Raw genomic sequence first — 25,036 nt, 5'->3', positions numbered from 1 at the left:
TATGATATGTCTTGTTTTGGGTCACTTTGGGTTCATCTTGTTTTGGACTCTGTGCTTCCTGTACCTGGATATCTCTTCCTTCTTTAGCTTTGGGGAAATTTTAGCCATAAATGCATCAAATACATTTTTGACCCTTTTCTCTCTCTCTTCTCCTTCTGGGACCTCAGTATTGTGAATATTAGTACATTTGATGTTGTCCTAGAGGTCCCTTAAACAGTTGTCATTTTTTTTTCTTTTTGCTCTTTTGATTGGGTGATTTCCATTATTCTGTCTTCCAGATCACTTAAGTGTTCTTCTGTATCACCTAGTCTGCTGTTAATTCTTTCTACTATGTTTTTTATTTCAGTTATTGTATTCTTCAGTTCTGAGTGGTTCTTTTAATATTTTCTAGGTCATTGTTAAAATTGCCACTGTGTTCATCTATTCTTTTCTCTAGTTCAGTTAGTATTATTATTACTAATGCTCTGAACTCTTTATCTCCATTTCATTAGTTGTTTCTCCAGGGTTATTTTTTCTTGTTCTTCTGTTTGAAATAAATTCCTCTGTCTTCTCATTTTGCTTAGCTTTCTCTGTTCCTATGAAATTATGTAAAACACTTACCTAACTTGGTCTTGAAGGAATGTCCTTGTGTTGGAGCATCACTGTGTAGTCTGCATGTACCCAGTGGCTTTGGTGGGAGGGCTGGTTCTGAGATGAGCGTGCGTCTCATCCTTCCCCAGTAATGCTGCTAACTGTCACCTTGGTGCTAGGTGTGGCTGGAGTTTGAGTGGCTAGATCCAGAAAGTTAGGGCTTTTCCTATGTTCAGTGGCCAGCTGCCCTATTGGGGGCAGGGTCTGGCCCCAAGGTGCTAGAGCTGAAGCCCTGAAGGTCGGGTCCAAGCTGGTTTTGTACTCTCTAATTTTGTGTTTTCTTACCTCCCAGCAATGGCAACTTTGCCCCTGAAGGGATTAGCCCTGGAACAAGAGGGGCCAGAGCGGGCAGCCAGTACAGGGCAGAACTCATTCTGGGACTCTCCTACCATAACAGTGAACTCTTGTTCAAGACAGCGCCCAATAAGCCCCCTCCACAAGTGCCAGTAACAGCTGCCCTTGAGCTATTTAGATGCCTTGATGGGTTCTAGCCAGCTCTGTCCCCAACAACTTCACGCTCTCCTTAGTGATGGCAGTCCCCACCCTAGTAGGGAGTTGCACTGGAGCAAGAGGGGCTTGAGTGGGCACTTAGTGTGGGCCAAAGTGCACTGGGGCTGTTGTGGGAAACCACCCATAGTCCCAGGTAGTTAAAATCTGTACACTCTGCCTTACTGTGGGTAGTAAGCAAGCCAGTGTGTGCTCTTCATGAGCTGAATCTAAGTTTTCTTTACAGCCATCTTGTTAGTCCCACTGGTTTTCAACCAGCTAAGGGGACTGGTCTTCCAAGTGTCAGACCTCAGGGCCGGGGTGCCCAAAGTGTAATTTGAACTACTCAATCCCTGGAGGGGGGGAATCTCTGAGATCATGTAATCCCTTTCTTCCTCCTAGTGGCACGGGTCCCGATTTGATCACTTCTCTTCCTACCTGATTCCATGTGATTCTACAACCTTGGTTGTAGAAGAGTCTTTCTGCTAGTCTCCAGTTTGTTTCCAGTGAGAATTGCTCTACATCTAGATGTATTTTTGATGTGTTCTGGGCAGGGGGTGGGGGTGGGAGAGCTCAGCATCCTCCAACTCTGTCATTTTGATCTCTTCCCTATTCCTTGTTGCTTTGATTTGCATATCCATAGTAACACATGATATTGTACATCTTTTCATATGATCATTTGCCCATCTGTATATCTTCTTTCCTGAGGCATCTCTTTAGAGACACCTCATTTTGCTCGTTTACTACTTGGATTGTTTATTTTATTATAGTTGAATATTAAGAGTTCTTATATATTGTAGATATAAAACTTTTATCAAATATGTGTTTTGCAAATACTTTTTCCCACTTAGTGCATTGTATTTTTATTCTCCTAATGGTTTCTTGTATTTTTTATTGAGGTAGAGTCATGTACAATATTATAACTTTCAGTTGTATGAGAGTGATTCACAATTTTTTAAAGTTATACTCCATTTGTAGTTATTATAAAAATATTGGCTATAGTCCTTGTGCTGTACAATATACCCTTGTAGCTTATTTTATACATAATAGTTTGAATCGCTTAGTCATCTACCCCTATCTTGCCCCTCCTCCCTTACCTCTCCCCACAGGTAACCACTAGTTTGTTCTCTATGTCTTGAGTCTGTTTCTTCTTTTTTGCTACATTCACATGTTTGTTGTGTTTTTAGTTCCACATATAATTGAAAAACTATAGTATTTGTCTTTCTCTGTATGATTTACTTCACTAAGCATAATACACTCCAGATTAATCAATGTTGTTGCAATTGGCAAAATTTTATTATTTTATATGAATGAGTAGTAGTCCATTGTATGTATTTATAATATAAGACATTATAACACATATTCTTTTTTTTTTTTTTTTTTTTGCGGTACGCGGGCCTCTCACTGTTGTGGCCTCTCCCGTTGCGGAGCACAGGCTCCGGACGCGCAGGCTCAGCGGCCATGGCTCACGGGCCCAGCCGCTCCGTGGCACGTGGGATCTTCCCGGACCAGGGCACGAACCCGCGTCCCCCGCCTTGGCAGGCGGACTCTCAACCACTGTGTCACCAGGGAAGCCCTATAACACATATTCTTTATTCATTCATCTGTTGATGAACAGTTAGGTTGCTTTATTATCTTGGCAACTATAAATAATGCTGCTGTAAACATTGGGGTACATATATCTTTTCAAATTAATGTTTTTGTTTTTGTCAGATGTATACCCAGTAGTGGAATTGCTGGGTTATATGGTAGTTTTAATTTATTGAGAAATCTCGATACTGTTTTCCATGGTGATGCATCAATTTACATTCCCACCAACAATGTATGAGTGTTCCCCTAGCTCCATATCCTCACCAACATTTGTTATTTGTACTCATTGATGATAGCCATTCTGACAGGTGTGAGGTGGTATTCTGTTGTGGTTAGTATTTGCATTTCTCTGATGATTAACAATGTTGATCATCTTTTCATGTGCCTGTTGGTCATCTGTATGTCTTCTTTGGCAAAATGTCTATTTAGGCCTTCCATTTTTTAATTAGGTTGCTTTTTTTTTATATTGAATTGTATGAGCTGTTTATATATTTTGGATATTAGCCCTTTATCAGTCATATAATTTGAAGATATTTTCTCCCATTCAGTAGGCGTTTTGTTTTGTTGATAATTTCCTTTGCTGTGTAAAAAATGTTAAGTTTAATTAGGTCACATTTCTTTAATTTGTTTTTATTTCCATTACTTTAGGAGATGGATCCAAAAAAGATATTGTTGAGATTTATGTCAAAGAGTGTTCTGCCTATGTTTTTCTCTAGGAGTTTTACAGTATCTGGTCTTACATTTAGGTCTTTAATCCATTTTGAGTTAATTTTGTATATGATGTTAGAGAATGTTCTGATTTGATTCTTTTACATGTAACCGTCTAGTTTTCCCAAAACCACTTATTGAAGAAACTGTCTTTTCTCCATTCTTGTCTCTTTTGACATATATTAATTGACTATAAGTATGTGGGTTTATTTCTGGGCTCTCTATTCTGTTCCATATCTATGTGCCTGCTTTTGTGGCAATACCATACTATTTTGATTAATGTAGCTTTATAGTATAGTCTAACGTCAGCATAATTCCTCCTGCTCTGTACTTCTTTCTCATGATTGTTTTGGATATTTGGGGTCTTTTTTTTTTTCCATACAAATTTTAAAATGATTTGTTCAGGCTCTGTGAAAATATCCTATACAAAGAACATTGAATCTATAGATTTCCTTGAATAGTATTAATTTTATATCCTGCAACTTTATCAAATTCACTGATGAGCTAAACCAGTTTTTTGGTGACATCTTTAGGATTTTCCATGTATAGTATCATGTCCTCTGCAAACAGGGACAATTTTACTTTTTTCTTTCCAGTTTGGGTGTGTTTTATTTTTCTTGCCTTACTTCTGTGGCTAGAACTTCAATACTATACTGAATAAAATAGTGGCAAAAGTGGGCATTCTTGTCTTGTGCCTGATCTTAGAGGAGATGCTTTCAGGTTTTTACCATTGAGTATGATGTTAGCTGTGGGCTTGTTATCTACAGCCTTTATTATAATGAGATATGTTTCCTCAATGACCACTTTCTGGAGAGTTTTTATCATAAGTGGATGTTGAATTTTGTCAACAGATTTTTTTGCATCTATTGAGATGATTTTTATTCTTCAGTTTGTTAAAGTGGTGTATCACATTGATTTGCAGATATTTAAAAAGTCTTCCATCGCTGGAATAAATTCCACTTGATCATAGTGTATGATCCTTTTAATGTATTGTTGGATTTGGTTTGCTAATATTTTATTGAGGATTTTTGCATATATGTTCATTAGTAATATTGACCTGTAATTTTGTTTTTTGTGATATCTTTGTCTTGTTTTGGTATCAGGGTGATACTGGCCTCATAGAATAAGTTCAGAAACACTGGCCCTCTGAATTTTTGGAATAGTTTGAGAAGAATAGATATGAATTCTTCTCTAAATGTTTGGCTTAGAATTGACCTTTGAAGCCATCTGGTACTGGATTTATGGTTTTTGGTTTTGTTTCTATTTTTGTTTTGCTACCGATTTAATTTCATTACTGGTCATTTGTCTGTTCATATTTTCAATTTCTCCCTGGTTAAGTCTTGGGAGATTGTACATTTCCAGCATTTCATCTGTTTCTTCCAGGTTGCCCATTTTATTGGCATATAGTTGTTAATGGTAATATCTTAGGATCCTTTGTATTTCCATGGTGTCACTTGTAACTTCACCTTTTTCATTTCTGATTTTATTGATTTGGGCCCTCTCTCTTTTTCTTGATACATCTTGCTAAAGGTTTATCAATTTTGTTTATCTCATCAGAGTACCAGCTCTTAGTTTCATTGATCTTTTCTATTGTTTTTGAGTTTCTATTTTATTTCTTCACTGGCTTTTATTATTTCTTTCCTTCTACTAACTTTGAGTTTTGTTTGTTCTTTTTCTAGTTATTTTAGGTTTAAGGTTGTTTGGGATTTTTGTTTGTTTGTTTTTGTTTCCTGAGGTAAGCTTGCATCTTTATAAACTTCCTCTTAGAAATGCTTTTGGTGCATCCCATAGATTTTGGATCATTGTGTTTTCATTTTCATTTGTCTCCATGTATTTTTTAATTTCTTCTTTGATTATTCAGTGATCCACTGGTTGTTTAGTAGCATACTGTTTAGCCTCCACATGTTTGTGTTTTTTGCAGTGTTTTCCTGTATTTGATTTCTAGTCTCATAGCATTGGTCAGAAATAATGCTTGATATGATTTCTATTTTCTTAAATTTACTAAGGCTTGTTTTGTGGTCTAGCATGTGATCTGTGGTAGAGAATGTTGTGTGTGCTTTTGAAAAGAACGTGTATACTGCTGCTTTTGGATGAAATATTCATGTATACCTATTAATTTCATGTGGTCTGAAGTGTCATTTAAGGCCAGTGTTTCTTTATTGATTTTCTGTCTGGGTGATCTGTCCATTGGTGTAAGTGGGGTGTTGAAGTTCCCTACTATTATTGTGTAATAGTCAGTTTCTCCCTTTTTGTCTGTTAATATTTGCTTTATATATTTAGGTACTCTTATGTTGGGTGCATATATGTTTACAATTCTTATGTCTTCTTCTATGATTGATCCCTTGGTTATTATGTAATATCCATCTTTGTCTCTTGTAACAGTCTTTGTTTTAAAGTCTATTTTGTCTGATATATGTATTGCTACCCCAGCTTTCATTTTATTTCAATTTACATGGAATACCTTTTTCCATACCCTCACTTTGAATCTGTGTGTGTCTTTAGATTTGAAGTAAGTCTTTTGTAGGCAGCATATATATGGGGCCTGTTTTTGTATCAATTTAACCACTCTAGGCCTTTGAGCATTTACTCCATTTACATTTTAAGTAATTATCCATATGTATCAGTATGTTCTTGTTGCTATTTTGGTCACTGTTTGGGGGTTGTTTTTGTAGTTTGTTTTTGTTCCTTCCTTCTTATTTTGTTCTCTTTGCTTGTGGTTTGATGTCTATCTTTCATGTTATGTTTGTATTCCTTCTTCTTTTGTATGTGTGTATCTATTATAGACTTTTGGGTTTTGGTCACCAGGAGGTTTATATATAGCAATCCATATATGTATATATGTCATTGTTTTAGGTTGCTGATCTCTTAATTTCAACTGTATTTTAACAACCCTGCATTTGTATTCACTACCCCTTACAATTACTGTTTTTGACATCATATTTTATCTCTAATTGTTTTGTGTAGCCCTCAGATGCTAATTGTGGATATAGATAATTTTACTACTTTTGTTTTTTAACCTTTCTACTAGTTTTGTGTGTGGCTGATTTCTTACTTTTACTGTATGTTTGCCTTTACTAATGAGCTTTTTTCTTTTGTAATTTTAAAATACTTCTAGCTGTGGCCTTTTCTTTTCCACTTAGAGAAGTTCCTTTAATAGTTCTTGTAAACCTGGTTTGGTGGTGCTGAACTCTTTTAGCTTTTGCTTGTCTGTAAAGCTTTTGAGTTCTCCAACAAATCTGAACAAAGACCTTGCTGGATAGAGTATATTTGGTTGTAGATTTTTTCCTTTCATCACTTTAAATACATTAAACCACTCCCTTCTGACCTGCAGAGTTTTTGCTGAAAAGTCAGATGATAGCCTTATGGGAGTTCCCTTGTATGTATCATGTTGCTTTTCCCTTGCTGCTTTTAATATTCTCACTTTATCTTTAATTTTTGCCATTTTAATTACAATGTACCTTGGTATGGTCCTCTTTGGGTTCATTCTGTATGGGACTCTGCCCTTCCCGGACTTGGATGTCTGTTTCCTTTCCCAGGTTAAGGAACTTTTCAGCTATTATGTCTCCTAGTATGTTATCAGCCCCCTTCTCTCTCTTTTCTCCTTCTGGGACCCCTATAAGGCAAATATTAGTGTGCTCGAAGTTGTCCCAGAAGTCCCTTGAACTGTTCTTATTACTTTTCATTCTGTTTTCTTTTTTTCTGTTCAGCATCAGTGATTTCCAGTACTCTCTCTTTCAGCCTGCTGATACATTCCTGTGTTTCACATAGTATACTCTTGATTCCTTCTAATGTATTTTTTCTGTTTCATTTATTGTATTCTTCACCTCTGATTGGTTTTTCTTTATATATTCTAACTCTTTGTTTAAACTTCTAACCTCTCACACAGAGCATCTATTCTTCTCCAAGTTCTTTTGTCATCTTTACAGTCACTCCCCTGAACTCTTTATCAGGTAGATTACTTATTTCCACTTCACTTAGTTCTTCATCTGGGGTTTTATCTTGTTCCTTCATTTGGCACATGTCCCTCTGACACCCTATTTTTGCCTAAGTTGCTGTTTTTATTTTTATGTATCTGGTTGGTTGCTTACATTTCCCGACATTGGAGAAGTGGCCCTTTGTTGGAGATGGCCTATGCCTCCTATCAGTGTACTCCCCTTTCTTCACCAGTACTATTTGCTTTAGGGGTTCCTCCTATGAGGGCTGTATGGGTCTTTCTGGGCTGACTATATGGATGGTCTGGTGGAATTTCATGGCCCCAGTCCAGTTGGTAGTTAGCCCCTACCTTGTGTGGAAGCTATCTTTTGCTTGTTGGCAAGACTGAGTCACAGAGCTGCTGACTGTGGGACCCTGGGGGGCCATGGGGCTAGTGCTGCATTACTGGTGGACAGTGTCAGGGTGCAGGTGGCCCTCAGGCTGTTGCCTGCCCACTGATGGCTGAAATAAGTACTTAGGGCTAGTGCCAACCTAATCGCTGGTAGAGCTGAGTCCTGGGGTCTGGTTGCAGGGCCCAGGGTCCCAGAATTGGTGTTGTATTGCTGGTGTGAGGGACTGGTTCCTAAAACAGTTGGCTGCAGTTTCCAATGTGGTTCAAAACTTGTGGCATACTAGTGGGCTGGGCCAGGGTCCAGCCAGTCCTAGGGCATGTTTGGCCTCCTGGTGACTGGGCTTCTCCACAGATGCACAGCTGCAGTTTTCTTGAGGCTGGTTTCTGCTCCCTGGTGGATGAAGCTGGGTCTGAGGATAGAGCAGCCATGCTGTTGGGCAGGACCAGGGCCTAGCTGATCCCAAGGCAGGGTTTGACCTGCTGATAGGCAGACCTGGTCCACAGACTGTGGGTCTGCATTTTCTTGCAGCTGCTGTCTGCCCCTGGTGGATGAGGCTGGACCTAAGGCTAGAGATGATGCCCTAGTGGGCAGGGCTGGGACACGAAGATTCTGGGGCTGGTGCCTGCCCACTGGTGGGTGGAGATGGGTCCTGGGTTCTCTGGCTGGAAGGCTTTGTGGGCCCCATTCTAGTGCCTATGCACTGATGTTCCTATGCATATCCAGGGTGGCTGTGAGTTAAAATCCCCCACTATTATTGTGTTACTGTCCATTTCCCCTTTTATGGCTGTTAGCATTTGCCTTATATATTGAAGTGCTCCTATGTTGGGTGCATATATATTGACAATTGTTATATCTTCTTCTTGGATTGATCCCTTGATCATTATGTAGTGTCCTTCTTTGTCTCTTGCAGTAGTCTTTATATTAAAGTCTATTTTGTTTGATATAAGTATCACTACTCCAGCTTTCTTCTGGTTTCCATTTGCATGGAATACCTGTTTTCATCCCTTCACTTTCAGTCTGTATGTGTCCCTGGATCTGAAGTGGGTCTCTTGTAAACAGCGTATATACAGGGCTTGTTTTTATATCCATTCAGCCAGTCTGTGTCTTTTGGTTGGAGCATTTAATCCATTTACATTTAAGGTAATTATTGATATGTATGTTCCTAGTGCCATTTTCTTAATTGTTGTGTTTGTTTTTATAGGTCTTTTTTCTTCCCTTCCTTTTTGTTATCTTCTCTTGTGGCTTGGTGACCATCTTTAGTGTTGTGGTTGGGTTGCTTTTTCTTTTTTGTGTGTGTAGCTATTGTAGATTTTGGTTTGCATTTCCCATGAGGTTTAGATAAAATAGTCTCTCTCTCTCTCTCTCTCTCTCTCTATATATATATATATATATATATATATGCACAAAGTTGTTTTAATTTGCTGGTCTCTTAACTTCAAGTGCAATTCCCATTTCCTGCATCTCCTCTTCTTGCAGTTGCTGGTTTTGATATCACATACGCTTTTACTGTATGTTTGCCTTTACCAGTGAGCTTTCCCATTTATGATTTTCATGTTTCTAGTTGTGGCCTCTTCCCCGCCCCCCCTTGCCTAGAGAAGTTCCTTTAGTATTTTTTGTAGAGCTGGTTTGGTGGTGCTGAATTCTCTTAGCTTTTGCTTATCTGTAAAGCTTCTGATCTCTCTGCAGAATCTGAATGAGAGCCTTGCTGGGTAGAATATTCTTTGTTGTAGGTTTTTCCCTTTCATCACTTTAAATATATCATGCCACTCCCTTCTGGCCTGCAGAGTTTCTGCTGAAAAATCAACTGATAACCTTATGGGGTTATTTGTTGCTTTTCCTTTGTTGCTTTTAATATTTTTTCTTTGTATTCAATTTTTGCTGGTTTGATTAATTTCTGTTCTCAGTGTGTTTCTCCTAGGGTTTATCCTGTGTGGGACTCTCTGCACTTCCTGGACTTGGGTGACTATTTCCTTTCCCATGTTAGGGAATTTTTCAGCTATTATCTCTTCAAATATTTTCTCAGGCCCTTTCTTTCTTCTTCTCTCACCCCTATAATTTGAATGTTGGTATGTTTAATCTTGTCACAGAGGTCTCTGAGACTGTCCTCATTTCTTTTCATCCTTTTTTCTTTATTCTGTTCCACAGCAGTGATTTGCACCATTCTGCCTTCCAGCTCACCCATTCTTCTGCCTCAGTTATTCTGCTATTGATTCCTTCTAGTGTATTTTTCATTTCAGTTATTGTATTTTTCATCTGTTTGTTCTTTAGTTCTTCTAGATCTTTTGGTGTTGTACCAGTAACTTATCTTCCAAACCAAGTTTATGCCTATCTTCAACTATGTTTCATTTTAGAAGTTTCATAGTTTTGCATTTTTCATTTGGGCCTTTGATCCATTTTGAGTCAAGTTTTGCATGAAGTGTGAGGTCTCTGTATAGGCTTATTTTTTTGCATATGGAAGTCCAGTTTTTGAAAAGATCATTCTCTTTCTGTTGAATTGCCTCTGTGCCATTATCAGTAGTTAGTTGACTATATTAGTGAGTCTGTTTTGGGCTCTCAGTTCTGTTCCATTATCAATGTGTTTATTCTTTTGCTAGTATAATGCTGTCTTGATTACAGTGTCTTTAAAACAAATTTGAAAGTCAGGTTTCAAGGATGAGAGTAATGACTTCCAAGTTCTTTACATATTGGAGCTGAATCTAGATATTTCATTATATTAATGTTTGCATATATTCAAATTGTCATAATTTAACGCATGTCCACACCAAAAGGAGTTACAGTTTTACTCTACTTTACCACCACTTTCTACCTTTTAGGATTTCTAATTTCTAATGACATTTCACATAACCTTTAATCATCCTAGTATCTGTCACAGTAAGGGAGAACTAAGTAATATATCCTTGTTTTTCTGTTAAATAAATTAAGACATAGATAAAGTAGCTGACTTATCCAGATTCATACAGCTAGAACATGGCAGAAAGAAGTTATTCTTTTAGAAGACTGAAATCCTGCCTTTTCAGAAATGAGAGAAATACAGCTCATTATCAAAACTTTCTTAATTCATTCTGTTATGTTGAATAAATTCAAATTCTTGTTTTTAAAAGCAACACAAACTGGGACTTCCCTGGTGTTCCAGTGGTAAAGAATCCATCCTGCAATGCAGGGGATGTGGGTTTGATCCTTGGTCGGGGAACTAAGATCCCACATGCTACAGGGGAACTAAGATCCCACATGCCACAGGGCAACTAATAACCCATGAGCCACAATTACTGAGCCTGCACATTTCAACTAGAGAAACTGTGTGCTGCAAACTACAGAGCCCATGCGTTCTGGAGCCTGTGTGCCACAACTAGAGAGAGAAAAACTTACACACCACAACTAGAGAGAAGTCTGTGCACTGCAATGAAAGATCCTGCATGCCGCAGTGAAGATCCTGCATGCTGCAACTAAGACCCGAACAACCAAAAATAAAAAATAAATTAAATAAATAAATATTTTTTTAAAAAATAAAAGAAACAGAAACTGAAGTCAAAATTCCCAAAAGTCTTACAGTGAACAAGTACCATTACTTTATAGTCACAACCCACAAATAATCATTTGGTTTTTTTTTGTGTTTTTTTTTTTTTTTTTTTTTTTTTTTGCTGTATGTGGGCCTCTCACTATTGTGGCCTCTCCCGTTGCGGAGCACAGGCTCCGGACGCGCAGGCCCAGCGGCCATGGCTCACGGGCTTAGTTGCTCCGCGGCATGTGGGATCTTCCCGGACCAGGGCACGAACCCGTGTCTCCTGCATCGGCAGGCGGATTCTCAACCACTGCGCCACCAGGGAAGCCCAATCATTTGGTTTTTCACTAAGTTCTTTCTGTGGTTGTAGCACGAAGTGAAACATAATTGTATAGGTTAAACATTTAGGAGGTCAAGGAAGATAATCACCATTGGTTTATATTGGCAAAAATCCATTCATTATTTAAAATATTTACTCTTCCCTGATTCTGAATTGCTCTGGATTTTCCTCTGGTTTCTAGATGTAGATTGCTGGCTGAATTACTGAGTTTTAAATTCACATCTTGGCAATGTTTGTAGAGAAAATTGAATCTACATCGCATTAGTAAGTTCAAGCCCCAAAGTGCTTGGATATTACAGCTTTTGTATGGAATTGGGGAAATGAGAAACCTTGTTTACAGTCCTAATTCATTATGACATTGCTTTGGCCCAGCTGTAGGAGTTCCTTTCAATTAGCACTTTATCCAGAATAGTAAAAGCTCTTCTACACTTTGAAATAAATTATGGCATTTGATAATTTCTTTTCATTTAAAAAAATATATATTTATTTATTTTTGGCTGTGTTGGGTCTTCGTTTCTGTCTGAGGGCTTTCTCTAGTTGTGGCAAGCAGGGGCCACTCTTCATCGCAGTGTGCGGGCCTCTCATTATCACAGCCTCTCTTGTTGAGGAGCACAGCCTCCAGATGCACAGGCTCAGTAGTTGTGGCTCACGGGCCCAGTTGCTCTGCAGCATGTGGGATCCTCCCAGACCAGGGCTCGAACCTGTGTCCCCTGCATTTGCAGGCAGACTCTCAACCACTGCACCACCAGGGAAGCCCTTCTTTTCATTTTTGATCTAGTTTGTTATATACATCAATGCATCAGTGTAATATAACTGCCAAACTTATGAAGGCACCACCTATGACATTTCAGAAATACCTTATATCAGAGTATAAAGTTCAAGGTCTAAACTCCAGGCCTAATTACCGTTGTATCCTAGAGCCTCAGTCTGGCATATAGTTTGTACCTAATATTTTTAAATAAATTATTTGACACAGTAGATATCATATAAACTGCCATTGTCTCTCAGTTCTAGCAAGAAGTTGATGGATAGTTTTTAGAGATCAGTGAGTAGAGCCTATATTTCATGGAAGACTCTAGGCAAGTTTATGCTCTAGTCTTCTAAATGTTTACACTCAGTTTGGAATATAAGACTTAGGATTGAAGAAAAATAGTTAAAAAAAAAAAAGAGATACTGAGACAATAATGTAAACATTTTAGAGAATATAGTATATCAGTATGTTTTAAATTGATGATAAATGTAGCATTAAGTTTAGAAAGAGGTAAATTTTACCTAGGTGAGCATCAAGACTGTACAAAAATATTATTTTAAAATATATTGATAAGCATTTTTAAAACTTTCCTGTCTGCCACCCTTTCCTATTGCATTCCCCACATAGCATCAGGGGCTCAGAATTTTTTATTTTTTTTTTACATAGGAGGAAGACAAGGAGAAAAAACATTACTTTTCATCATTAGACTTTAAGATCCAAGGGACCATTTCAGACACGAAAAGAGTGAAAGCTACAGTTTAATTACAGGGAATTTTTTGTGCTCTATTTTTGTAGAGGTGTAGTTGATTTACAATATGATATTTGTTTAATGTGTACAACATAGTGAGTCAATAGTTTTAGAGATAATACTCCATTTAAAATTATTATAAAATAATGGTTATATTTTTGTGTGCTGTACAATATATCCTTGAAGTGTATTTTATACATAGTAGTTTGTATCTCTTAATTCCATACCCGTATCTTGCCCCCCTGCCCTCTCCCCACTGATAGCCACTAGTTTTGTTCTCTATATCTGTGAATCTGTTTAGTTTTTTCCTACATTCATTTGTTTTATTCTTTAGATTTCCACATATAAGTGATAATATAGAGTATTTGTCTTTCTCTGCCTGACTTATCTCACTAAGTATCATACTGTCTAGGTCCATCCATGTTGTTGCAAATGGCAAATTTTCATTCTTTTATATGGCTTAGTAATATGCCATGGTCTATATATACTACTTTATTTATTCATCTGTTGATGGACACTTAGCTTTCTTCCATACCATGGGTAATGTAAATAATGCGGCTGTGAACATTTGAGTGCATGTATATTTTTGAAATAGTGTTTTTGTTTTCTTTGGATATATGATCAGAAGTGGAATCAACGGATCATACGGTCGTTCTATTTTTATTATTTTGAGGAACTTGCATATTGTTTTTCATAGTGACTACATCAATTTACATTCTCACAAACAGTACATGAGCATTTCCTTATCTATGCATGCTCTCCATCATTTGTTATTTGTGGTTCTTTTTTTTTTTTTTTTTTTTTTTTTTCGGTACGCGGGCCTCTCACTGCTGCGGCCTCTCCCATTTGCGGAGCACAGGCTCCGGACGTGCAGGCTCAGCGGCCATGGCTCACGGGCCCAGCCGCTCCGCAGCATGTGGGATCTTCCCGGACTGGGGCACGAACCCATGCCCCCTGCATCGGCAGGCGTACTCCCAACCACTGCGCCACCAGGGAAGCCCTGTGGTTCTTTTTTGATACTAGCCATTACGACAGCTGGGAGGTTCTATCTTGTGGTTTTGATTTGCATTACTCTGATGATTAGCAATGTTGAATATCTTTTCATGTGTTTGTTGGCCATCTGTATGTCTTCTTTAGAAAAATGTATATTCAAGTCTGTCCATTTTTTAATTGGGTTGTTTGGTTATTTTGGATATTGAGTTATATGAACTGTTCATGTATCTTGGACATTAACCCCTAATGGTCATATAATTTGCAAATATTCTCTTCCATTTAGTAGTTTGTCTTTTTGTTTTGTCAATGGTTTCCTTTGCTGTGCAAAAGCTTTTAAATTTAATTACATCCCATTTGTTTATTTTTGCTTTTATTTCTTTTGTCTTATGAAACAGATCCAAAAAATACTGCTATGATTAATGTCAGAGGGTGTTCCGCCTATGTACTCTTCTAGGAATTTATGGTTTCGGGTTTTACATTTAGGTCTTTAATCCATTTTGAGTTAATTTTTGTGATTGGTGTGAGGTAATGTTCTAATATTAATCTTTTATACATAGAGGTCCAGTTTTCCTAGTACCACTTATTTGTCTGTATTTCTCCATTGCAAATCTTGCCTTCTTTCTAAAAAATTAATTGACCATAAGTGTGTGAGTTCAATTCTGGGCTCTCTATTCTGTTGCATTGATCTATGTGTCTGCTTTTGTGCCAGTACTGTGATGTTTTGATTTCTGTAGCTTTGTTGTATATTTTGCAGTTAGGGAGTGTGATATGGCCAGCTTTGTCTTTTGGTGTTTTTTTTCTTTTTCTCCCTCAAGATTGCTTTGGTTATTCAGGGTCTTTTGTGGTTCCATACACATTTTAATATTATTTGTTCTAATTCTTTGAAAAATGTCACGGATATTTTAATAGAGATTGCATTAAATCTGTAGATAGCTTTGGGTAGTATGGACATTTTAACAATATTAACTCTTCCAATCCAAGAATACAGGATATCTTTCCATTTCTTTGTATCATTTTCAAATTTCTTCATCAGTGTTTTTCAGTTTTCATAGTACAAGCCTTTTACCTGTTTGGTTGTTTATTCCTAGGTATTCCTTTTTGATACAATTTTAAATGAGATTCTTTTTTTGCTTTCTTTTTCTGATAGTTTATTATTAATGTACAGAAAAGCAACAGATTTCAGTATATTAATCTTTATCCTGCAGCTTCACTGAATTCATTTCTTAGTCTTTTGATGGAAACTTTAGGGTTTTCTATATGATGTATCATGTCATCTACAAATAGTGACAGTTGTACTTCTTCCCTTCCAATTTGGATGTCTTTTATCCTTCTCTGATTGCTGTGCCTAGGGTATCCAATATTCTGTTAAATAGAAATGGTGATCATGGGCATCCTTTTCTTGTTCCTGATATTGTAGGAAAGAGTTTCATCTTTTCTCCTTTGAGTATAGTGTTAGCTGTGTTTTTTTCATAAATGGCCTTTATTATGTTGAAACATGTTCCCTCAGTACCAAATTTGATGAGAGTTTTAGCATGAATGGATATTGAATTTTGTCAGATGCTTTTTCTGCATCTATTGAGATTATTATGTAATTTTTATCCTTCATTTTGTTAATGTGGTAAATCACATTGAATTGCAAATGTTGAGCAATCCTTGTGTCCTTGGAATAAATACTGTTTGATTGTGGTTTATAATCCTTTGATATATTGTTGAATTCAGTTTGGTAGTATTTTGTTGAGGATTTTTGCATCTATATTCATTAGAGGTATTGGCCTGTAATTTTCTTTTTTGTAGTGTCTTTGGTTTTGGTATGAGAGTAATTGGGCATCATAGAATAATCTTGGAAGTGTTCCCTCCTCTTTATTTTTTTAGCATATTTGAGGAGGAACGGTATTAGCTCTTATTTATATGTTTGGTAGACATCACCGGTGAATCTGTCTGATCCTGGATTTCTGTTTACTGTAAGTTTTAAAATTATAAATCCAATTTTACTACTAGTGATCAGTCTATTCAGATTGTCTATTTTTTCTGATTCAGTCTTGATATATTGCATCTTTCTAGAAGTTTGTCCATTTATTCTAGGTTGTCCAATTTATTGACATTTAACTGTCCATAATATTCTCTTGATTTTTGTTTGTTTGTTTCTGTGATATCAGTTGTCATTTCTCATGTTCATTTTTTACTTTGTATATTTGGGTCTTCTCTCTTTTTTTTTAATGAGCCTGACTAAATGCTTATTAATTTTGCTTATCTTTAAAAAAAACTCTTGATTTCATTGATATTTTCTATTCCTTTTTTGATCTTTGTTTTTTTTTTCCACTCTGGTATTTATTATTTCCTTCCTTCTATCAACTTTGGGTTTGTTTGTTCTTCTCTTTCTAACTCCTTTAGACAGTCAGTTAAATAGTTTATTTGATATTTTTCTTGTTTCTTGAGCCAAGCCTGCATTGCTATAAACTTCTCTTTTAAAACTGCTTTCACTGCATCCCACAGTTTTGGAAAGTTATATTTCCATTTTCATTTGTCTTAAGGTATTTTCTGATTACCTCTTTGATTTTTTCATTGATCCCTTCCTTTTTTAGTTACATGTTGTTTAGTCCCCATGTGTTTATGCTTTTCCCAGTTGTCTTCCTATATATATAATTTATTTCTGGATTCATACTGTTGTGGTCAGAAAATATGCTTGACATAATTTCTATCTTCCTGAATTTGTTGAGACTTGTTTCTGGCCTAGCATGTGATCTATCCTGGAGAATGTTCCATGTGCACTTGAAATAACATGTATACTGCTGTTTGGGGATGGAAGGTCATGTAGATGTCAATTAAGTCCAGCTGTGTCATTTCAGACCATTGTTGTGTTATTGATTTTGACAGGATGATCTGCCCATTGACAGATGTGGTGTTAAAGTCCCCTATTATTATTGTTTTGTTGTCAATTTCTCCCTTTAGGTTTAATATTTGTTTTACATATTTAGAAGTCCCTCTTTTGGGTGTATATATGTTAATGAGTGTAATTTCTTCTTGTATTGATTCTTTCATCACTGCATAATGCCTTTTTTTTGTCTTTTGTTATAGGCTTTGTAAGTATTGTTAACCCTGCTTTCTTGTCATTTCCATTTGCATGAAATATCTTTTACCATTACCTCACTTTTGGTCTGTGTGTGTCTTTTGCTCTGAAGTGAGTCTGTTATAAGTAGCATATAGATGAGTCCTGTTTTTTAATCAAATCACTACCACCTTATGTCTTCTGATTGGAGCATTTAATCCATTGATATTCAAAGTAATTATTAACAGAAATGTCCTTATTGCCATTTTATTATTTGTTTTCCTGGTCATTTTTTGTAGTTCTTTTTTCTTCTTATTTCTTCCACTTTTTTGGATTATTTTCTTCAGTAGTATGCTTGTGTTCCTTTCTCACTAGTTTTTGTGTATGTATTGAGGGGGTTTGATTGTGGTTACCATGGGGTTTATATATGTCGACCAATAACTATATCTACTTGCTTTAAACAGGTAGCACTTTAATTTCAAACACATTCTAAAATATCTACAATTTTAATTTCCCTCCCCCACGTTTGTTTGATGTTGTATTCTACACCTTCATGTTTTTCCCTTTGCTGATTATTGAAGTTATATATGATTTTACAATTTTTTTGTCTTTGATCTTTGGTCTAGCTAAATTAAGTGTTGATCTTCAGCCTTTACTATGTATTTGCCTTTATTAGTGGGATTTTTTATTTCCTATGGATTCATTCTCTGGTAGCCTTTTCTTTTCCACTTAGAGAAGACCGTTAACATTTCTTTATAGGTAGGTTTACTATTGATGAACTCTTTTTGTTTTTTCTTATCTGAGAAGTTCTTTATTTCTCCTTCAATTCTGAATAATAATGTTGCTGGGTAGAGTACCCTAGGTTGTAGGTTTTTCCCTTTCAGCACTTTGAAGGTAACAGGCCACTCCCTTCTGGCCTGTGAAGTTTCTCAGAAAAATCGGCTGACAGCCTTACATGGCTTCCCTTATATATAATTCTGTTTTTCACTTGCTGCCTTTAGAATTCTCTCTTTAACTTTGCCATTTTAATTATGATATGTCTTGATGTTTTTTTCTTTTAGGGTTCATCTTGTTTGGGACTCTCTGTGCTTCTTGTACCTGAATATCTGTTTCCTTTTACAGGTTTTGGAATTTTTCAGCCACAATTTCCTCAAATACATTTTTTACCTTCTATCTGTCTTCTCCTTCTGGGACACTATGATGCATATGTTAGTCCACTTAATGTTGTCCCACAGGTCCCATAAATTGTTTTTATTTAAAAATTTTTTCTTTTTTCTTTTTGATTGCATGATTTCCATTATTCTATCTGCCAGATCACTTATACATTCTTCTGTATCACATGGATTGCTATGAATTTCTTTTTGTGTGTTTTTTGTTTCAGTTATTATATCCTTCAGACCAACTGGCTCTTTATTATAGTTTATTTTTCCTTGTTAAAATTCTCACTCTGTTCATCTATTCTTTTTCCCTAATTCAGTTACATTCTTATTACTAATGCTTTCAATTATTTATCTGGTAAATTTTTATTTGTTTCATTATTCATTTTTTCTGGGGGGTCTGCTCGTGTTTTTTCAAATGGGACCAATTCCTCTGTCTTCTCATTTTGCTTAACTTTCTCTTTCTCTATGAAATTAAGTGGAAAAAAAAAAAAACCCTCCCTATTGTGGTCTTGAAGGGGTGTACTTCTGTGGGAAAGTTCCTCTACAGTCTGCATGTGCCCAGTGGCTTTGGTGACAGAGCTGAATCTGTTGTGAACACAAGTCACATCTTGATCAGCGTGTGCTGGCAGCTGTAATGTTGGTAGGAGGTAGGGTTGGAGATAGGGAAGCTAGGGCTATAGCCAGGGGTGAGCCAGGATTTCCTCTTCTGCTCAGTGTCTGTCACTCCCCTATTGATAGTGTGAGAGAGTCTCAAGTCCCTGGAGCAGTAGCCCTGAAGGTCAGGTCCAAGCTGACTCTGTTTGCTTTAAGTTTATCCTCCCCCTGCACCCAGCCACAGTACTTTCACTCCAGAGGGGAGTGGTGCTACAGCAAGAGGGGCTGGTGTGGGCACTTGGAGTATGTCAGGGCACATGCTTAGGTGGTCCAGCTGGGGTTGGAGATCTACACGACTTCTCACATCCTGCCTGTTAACTGCAACTAATGGCTGACCCTGGCCCTGCTCAGATGTCTCTTCAGGTCTGAGTTTCCTTTGTCCATCCATGCTCACCACCAGGGACAGGCATAAGAACCAAGACTTTGCTTTAGGGTAATCTGTCATCATTGAGATCCCTAGAAGTTTTCTCTGTGGAAGAGCTCTACTCTCTGCCATTTGGATTGCTGTCGAAAGAAGGCAGCCCACACACAGCTGTTAGCACTGATTAATCATTCACTTCTAGTAACCTCTCCCTGGACATAGTTTTGTAAGCCTATCTGAATTCTCCTGAGTGACGATTTTCCTTAAGCAGGAATGAATGCAAGATACCCAGAGGGAGTAATTGTTGTTAAAATGGAAAAACGTGGTCTGTCACCTCTGCTGGTTCTGCTTTACCACTCATCAGTTGTGTTCATTATTCTGTATGCTTTATTTTTCTTATTTGGGTTGAATTAGTTAGAATCATTCCCACCTCAAAATAGACAAAGATAAAAATCTATTCCATGTGTAGGCATCCAAGTTATATCTGTTGTAAAAATGTGATACAGTGAGAAAAGTTGAGTACCTCTGTCTGTTCCTTCCTATTCATTCAAAATTTGGTAACATAAGGATCCAGGAGCCCCAGTACTTACCTTATTAATATAATGAGACCAATAACATGATTCATATAAGCATTTTGAGGAATAAATAACTAAATATATACTTAATAGCTTAGCAGTGTTCAGCACAAAGAACATATTAATTAAAAATATGTACACCTCTCTCATTCCCCAACAAAGAGATGGAAGTGAAATAAGCTAAAGGAATAAAGGGAAATCCACAAACAGCCTAATCAAAAGTCCATTGGGAAAGAGAAAGAGAAAGAGGAGTCAGAAAGGCTTCTCTCTTTAACACAATTGGCCAAACAGCGATACAACTAATCCCTTCATTTTGGTTTTCTTCATTATCTGCAATCTCTGGGCCAATCAGAATGGGCTTCCATGCACTAACTGTGAAGACAAATGAAACAAATGAATTGTGTGAGCCATGGTCTGTTTGTTTTATGCAATTAAGCATCAGCTGTTCTCCCAGAGAACAATCCACGACCAAATAAAGAATGTGATGTTTTAAGTAGAATTCATCTAAGAAGCACCATCTCCCTGACCGCACATCACAAACATGTGGCATTCATTTTCCATTACCCTTCAGAAGTCACCAAAAACATCATAACATTTCATTTGAGCTGCAGTTGAGAATAAATGTCCATTTTATTATCTCTTTAAGCATTAGTAGATGAGCAAGGAGGGGAGAATTTAACTGTCTGCTCTTTTCTTTTATAGCCTTTGACAGAAGTAGAACCTTAACCAACGGATGGACAGTGGCACAAAGGGGCACTAAAGTTATATTAGTTATGTTTGCATCTTATTATTCAGGTCCGATCTTGAACAGATGTCTAGCATCTTCAAAGGGGATTTAGAGCATTAGAAAGCAGTGCAGCAGCCCAAGTAAAGAAAGATCTGTGAGAAGTCAAAGTCACAGAAAGATCTGTGAGGAACATAAGTCAACCCAAACATTGTCACTAATTATCACATGTGCTGGCTAAAGTCATAGTTTCATTATTGGTATTGTTCTAGAAAGTTACAGATAATTTACAGAACTTAGGAGAAACTTGAATTATGTAACAATCTTTAGCCTATTGCATGGGCAACAGTTGAATTTGCCAAAGTCTAGCAAATGCAGTGATGGCACAGAGGAGGTGGTAGTGATAATGAGTAATGAGGGGAGATTGGGGGAAATCCAGCAATCATTTTTTATTACCACACCCCAATAACTACTTTATTTTCCATTATATTTAGCAAGGAAAAAAAAAGAAAACCCTGGCATCTGGTCTGCCTTCACACTCTGAGGAATTATGCTCGGTTCTAGGCCTTCAGCATAATCACATTGGCTGATTAAATTTGGAGGTCTGTGGACCATCTTAAAATATTTAGAGTTCATCTTAGAGGAAAGCTCTTTAAAAAAAAATTAGAATCGTGAACATTTAGTATTGCTACCAGGGCCTGTCACCTCTGTGGACTCTACTTTATCCCTTATCACTTAGGCTCATTATTCTGGAAAAATTTCAGTTTTCTTATCTATGTGTTAGAGAATAAAAATTGTAAACACTCCTATTGTGATTGCTATTATTAAGTGACTATATTCACATAAAGTGCTTAGCACAGTAAGAGGCATTTGAAAAGCACTATTGTCATTATTATTTCTGGTTATTGTGAAAATACTATGCCTCTACAAAACATGACTTCTGAGCATCAAGGAATGTTCTTTTTTTTTTTTTTTAGGAATATTATCTCTGATGTCAGTCAGAGTCCTACCTGAAGATACGTAATCTTTTTCTGAATGTTATGTTGTCCCTGTGGACATTCTAAAATTTAATATGCTAATCCTATTTTTTGTAAAGTCTCTTAAGATTTTATGTTGTTTCCAGTATGGTTAGAATTTTATAATACAGTATTGAAATTGTAGTCTGTGGCTTAATAAAACCTCCAAGGGTATCTAAGATAACTATATGTGTGTATGTGTTATAGTAGTAGTAGTAGTACTAGTATAGTAGTAGTAGCAGTAGTAATGATTGTAATAGTGTTTTTCTCTTTATGCCCTGAATAGGAAAAAAAAAATGGTGCTTCCACTATTTAAGAAGAAAAGAAAAGAAAAGAAAAATGCCACCATAATCCGTAGACTGGATTGAAGAGGGCAATGATTACAAATAGAGTTTTGTGGGCTACTCCTTTTAATGTAGCCTATCACATACTATTGAAAGCAATTTAAGTTCATTGACAAATTTCTGAAGCAAATTTGTGAAAGATGCCATCAGTAAACCCCACATATGTGAAACCAAGTAAAACCTTTAGGGTATCCTAACTGCCTTCTTCCCCTTTTCTATCTCAAAGGGTCATGTATGCTCTCTCCACAAAGTCAAGAGAATGGTAGGGGGAATGTAAAGAAAAGAGGAGGAGTTTTCAGTGCAAAGGAGACCAAAATTAAAAAAAAAAAAAAATCACCAGTCATGGGAATTTAGCATTACATAGCAAAGAAAACTGTTTAGAATACCTGAGTGGTAGCTTGGAAATTCCACTCACTTTATTTTGATGGCATTATTTTTATTATTTTTTGTTAATGTCTCTAGTTTGTAATGGATGCAAAATATGCCATTTTCCATTCTAATGAGTTTAATAGTGTTTTGAAAGGTATTCAGACTTATGAAAAAGTGAGATAGAGTGTTTGCTTTTTTCATCTAATTTTCTTTTTTCTCTTCCTTCTTCTCATCTACACATTTAATAGTTTTTGTGGACTCTTTAGGGTTTTCTACTACTATGTCATCTACAAACAGATAATTTTCCTTTTCCAAATTTAATGTCTTTTATTTATTTATTTTGTCTATTGTCCTGGCTAGGAATTCCAATACTGTGTTGAAGAGAAGTGTGGAGAGTGGACATCCCTGACTTGTTCTTGATTTTAGCAAAGTTTTCAGTGTTTCACCACTGAGTATGATGTTAGCTATTGGCTTGTCATATATGGCCTTTATTATGTTGAGGTACATTTCTCCTATACCCAGTTTCTTGAGAGCTTTTATCATGAAAGTGTATTTAATTTTATCAAATGCCTTGTCTGCATCTATTAGGATAATCATGTGACTTTATCCTCTGTTCTGTTAATGTGGCATATTGCACTAATTCGTTTATATATATTGAACCATCCTTGCATCCCCTGCATAAATCTGACTTGATAATTTATTGGCATCTTGATTTCATTTAGTTATCTGTCTGTGTTCTCTTATAACTCACTGAGCTTTTTAAAGATGATTACTTTGAATTCTTTCTCAGACAATTCTTAGTTCTCCATTTTTAAGGACCATTTACTGGAGATTTATTTTGTTCCCTTTTTGGGGTCATATTTCCTAATTTTTCATGTTACTTGCGTTGATGCCTGTGCATTGGAAGAACAATCACCTCTCTGAGTCTTTACAGAATTGCTTCATCAAGGAAAGACCCTCACCAGTCAGACTAGCTAGAGATTCTGGGAAACTCTTGAAACTTTTCTATGATTGTATGCATTTTATTCCTCTTCTTTCCTCCTGGGAGTTAAAAGGTGTAACTTTTCTTAGTCTCAGAGATGTGCTGGTCACAGTAAGCCTCCTCCCCCTTTCCTGAGGCAGTACACTAAAAGACAGGAACAGTGGATGCACACTCAATTCCTCTCCCTCCCTCATGATGACCAAGTCTTAGCATTGAGCATCTTCTCCCAGTATCACAGAACTATACCGGCTGCTGGGAGCCACTTGTTCCTTTTCCTTAGGTCAGTGCACTGAAATTCTGGGACATTGAGTGGAGGCTCCACTTCTCTTTCTCCTGAAGGAAAAGTCTCAAGATATGTACCTTCTCCCAATTTTGCAGGGCCATGCCAGCTGCTGAAAGCTGTTGGCCCCTTTGCTTTGTTCTTTGTCTCCAAGTGTTGCAACTATGCCAGTTCCCTCAGCATTCTGGGTGAGATTATACAGTAACAGGTCTCTCTGAAATGCCTTGAGACTTGTTGCACAGTTAACTCTTTCCACTCATGGAGAAATTGATGGCTGAGGGGATCTATCTGGCTGCTAAGTTATGCTGGTTTAGTAGAAGAGCTGACACAGGTGAAATGCAACTGCTCTTAACTATTTCAGTGTGACTATTCTCAGTTTTGAACTCATCTAATGTACTGCAACTTCTTAACTGGATTCTGGAGTTTTCATAAAGGCATTTTGTTCCTTAAAGTGTTATTAAATTAGTGGTTCTGTTGGGGGATGAGAGCTGGGACTTCCTATTCTGGCATCTTGCTGATACCACTCCCTCGAATCTAACTCAGTGTCTGCTCTTCCAATCAGAAGAGTCAGGGAATGTCTGTAGTGAGATATTTAGCATAGAAATAAGAGAAAATAAGGTTTTGTTTATTTTATGATATTATATCAAATATCATTTTGATAGATGTTTATTTTTATCTACTTTGAATCTGTTTATAGCCTCTAATGCAGGCTTTTAATGAATCCTAATTGAAATTAACCCTACTCATCATTAAGAGAAAAATATATTTTTTCACCCCACCACTCACTTTGAGGTAGAATAACTCCTCTGAAAATGTAATTACCAAATACCCTTTGAGTGAAAAAAATCACCTGCTCCTTTGTTCATTAATCCATCTCAAGTGCATGATTACCTATATATCTGAAATGAGTTTATACACTTTTGATATTCCCTCTGAACATAACAAAACTTTACAACTGGAAAATCATACTGCTACTATGCCATTTAGGTTCACACAGATTATTTTGAGAATCAGAGCAGAATAGGAGAAGCATTCTTGTAGAATTACAGTGATTCTACAATTACAGTAAGGACTCAACCCACATGTTTCTGAAAATATGTAGGTGGAAATATTTGTATGATAAACATCATTATTGAAGAAAAACTCATAATGTCATATAGTCCTATATTTTCTGATCTTCAAGATGTAAAGGTTAATCACTGAGTTTCTATGTAAGATGACTCCTAAATGAAGCAGAAAGTCACTGTCATGGACCAGGGTTTCCATAGAATACGTGAGATACTTCAGGCCACCACATTGTGGGGAAACTGGATTTAGGCTTCCATTATGGTGGACCAACAGACAAATCAATTCCATATTTTTGTACTGAAGCCAGTTACACAAGTTCAACCATAACCAGGTTTAATAATTTATTCAGTTCAGATCTTAAATATTTTAATTATCTAATACATTAAA

Source organism: Kogia breviceps, chromosome 2 (assembly GCF_026419965.1).
Source record: "Kogia breviceps isolate mKogBre1 chromosome 2, mKogBre1 haplotype 1, whole genome shotgun sequence".
Lineage (NCBI taxonomy): Eukaryota > Metazoa > Chordata > Mammalia > Artiodactyla > Physeteridae > Kogia > Kogia breviceps.
Note: the sequence above shows the minus strand (reverse complement) of the source record.